This window comes from Hemiscyllium ocellatum, chromosome 11, assembly GCF_020745735.1.
Source record: "Hemiscyllium ocellatum isolate sHemOce1 chromosome 11, sHemOce1.pat.X.cur, whole genome shotgun sequence".
In the NCBI taxonomy this organism is placed as follows: Eukaryota; Metazoa; Chordata; class Chondrichthyes; order Orectolobiformes; family Hemiscylliidae; genus Hemiscyllium; species Hemiscyllium ocellatum.
Window position 1 is genome coordinate 37,603,046 of NC_083411.1, and position 2,610 is coordinate 37,605,655.

Here is a 2,610-nt window from a genome sequence, read left to right on the forward strand (position 1 = left end):
TACCATCAGGCAGCAATAACAATTAGCTTTTATATAGGGCCTTTAACATCTCAAAGTGCTTTTCAAGGGGATCATCAAACAAAACTGAGCTATGCAAGGGAATATTCGGCAGACACTGGAATAATCATGTCCATAAGTCAGAAAAGGATGAAGAAAGTTTCAGCAGCAGATGAGCTGAAGAAGGGCAGAATTTCATAAATGTAAAATTAGACAATTTCATTGATGATTCTGGATCAGTGGTGCTGGAAGAGCACAGCAGTTCAGGCAGCATCCAACGAGCCGTGAAATCGACGTTTCGGGCAAAAGCCCTTCATCAGGAATACAGGCAGTGAGCTGGAAGCATGGAGAGATAAGCTAGAGGGAGGTGGGGGTGGGGAGAGAGTAGCATAGAGTACAATGGGTGAGTGGGGGAGGTGATGAAGGTGATAGGTCAGGGAGGAGAGGGTGGAGTGGATAGGTGGAAAAGGAGCTAGGCAGGTCGGACAAGTCCAGACAAGTGATGGGGACAGTGCTGAACTGGAAATTTGAAACTAGGATGAGGTGGGGGAAGGGGAAATGAGGAAACTGGTGAAGTCCACATTGATGCCCTGGGATTGAAGTGTTCTATTTCATTGATGACATGAGTGTGGTTAGAAACTCACCTCAGGTTAAAAAAATTTCAGGAAAGTTGACAACATTCTGTTTTAGGCTCAGATAGTTGGGATGGAGAGATTGGAGTTGGTGGTGAGGGTACAGAATTTGTGATGGCGGTGGAAGGTAGGGGTCAAGATTAGATTCCCACAGTGTGGAAACAGGCCCTTTTGGCTCAACAAGTCCACACCAACCCTCTGAAGAGTTACCCACCCAGACCCATTCCCTCTGACTATGTGCCTAACACTATGGGCAATTTAGCATGGCCAATTCACTTGACTTGTACATCTTTGGACTGTGGAAGGAAACTGGAGCACCCGGAGAAAACCCACACAGACATGGGGAGAATGTGCAAACTCCACACAGTCACCCGAGGCTGGAATCAAACCTGGGACCCTGGTGCTGTGAGGCAGCAGTGCTAACATCTGAGCCACTGTGCCGCCCTTTTAACAAAGGAGGGAACACTCAAGCATTGCTTGCAGTTGCCGAAACCCGGGATTGAACCAGGGACCTTTAGATCTTCAGTCTAACGCTCTCCCAACTGAGCTATTTCAGCTGTGGGCAAGAAGGATGGATCTTCGGGAGACACTAGAGGTAACAGTGCAATGCCAGAACAAAATCCCTTCTAAAGTTTGGCTATGATTAGATAGATAAGAATGGAACCAGGCAAGTTGCAGTCTCACCTAGATGTTGGCAGAGAGGCATTGGAGAAAGATGATGTGCGTCAATCATGTAAAGACTCCACAGAGATCAAGGATGATCTTGAGGGATGGTTTATCACTCAAATCACATTGAAAATCATCTATAACTTGCATTAGAGTTTGTGACGATGCTGCTCCTTTAACAAGGCTATGTTATCCTTGTTTATTTTCCAGAGGGGTCATACAGGCAGAGGTTCTGTTTTTCTGGAAATATCTACTTGCAACATCTTTTAAGTGTTTTTTTAATAACTTGTTAGATGAAAAGGGAATGGCCAGTTCTCTCAGTTCAGGGTTTGGTTTGGTTTTACATAGCTGTTTGTTTGTAGCTGCTGGTCAAGTTTTAGCTGGAAACCCAGAGAAGCTGCTGGACCCAAAGAAACAGCTCTATGCTAATTTTCTCTCTGACATCTCTCCTGCAAGAAGCTATATTTGATTTTACCTTTTTGGCCAAGGGGGTATTTATGGGAATGTTACAGGTATTTGGAACAGTATCATTAAGTTACAATTAAGTTGATTGGGTTGTCAGATAGGTTAATTCAATCTAAATTTGGTTCTGTTTTGTTCATGTTTCATTCAGTAGTCTGTAAATAAATTCTGTTTTGTTTAAAACAGAGTGGTTGGGCCAGCTATATCACTCCTAGAATATCCACTTTACACCTGCTTAAAGCAACTAGAAAATTAGGGCCGGGCTACTTTCTTAAAATGGTTTGAGGGGGTCTGGCCTGATCCATAACACACTGCTTTGGTATGATGGCAAGACAGAAGTATGATAGAAGGGATTCAAACAAGGAATGCCAAAATAAAATTGGGTTGCATTTGGGAGGCAACATGTTTGAGGTCTTTAGACAGGAAATTGAGGTTGGAAATTAGGTGAAAGATTGGAAGGATAGAGAGGTAAAGAGTTGAATTTTGAGGTGAGGGGTGTTGATGGTGATTTGAAGGAGAGGAATGATACCTAAGCAGAGGGAAACTTTATCAGCTTATTCAAAAACTAGAAAGCTTTGGCAATCAATCTTTAGTTGAGAGGTGGATTTCATAGACAAGATGAGTTCAGAGATGGTACTATACAAAATGCCAGTAGAATAAATAGTAATCAAAATTTAAGTTATTCTACAATGGATGTGTTTGCCAACTGAATACCTTAACACAATACCAAAATTAACATGCTGTTCCCCAACGTTTATATGGCATAGATCCAGTGAACACAAAAAACACAAAATACTGGAAGTGCTGGCGATCAAAAATAAACAGAAAATGCTTAAGAAATTCAGCAAGTCTG

General features: G+C 42.4%; 1 non-coding gene across 1 annotated transcript; it reads right to left on the reverse strand.

The window, feature by feature from the left end:
- Positions 1-1,113: 1,113 nt before the first annotated feature.
- On the reverse strand, positions 1,114-1,186 carry trnaf-gaa (transfer RNA phenylalanine (anticodon GAA)). Its single transcript has one exon. It is a non-coding gene; the product is annotated as a tRNA-Phe (tRNA).
- Positions 1,187-2,610: the final 1,424 nt, after the last annotated feature.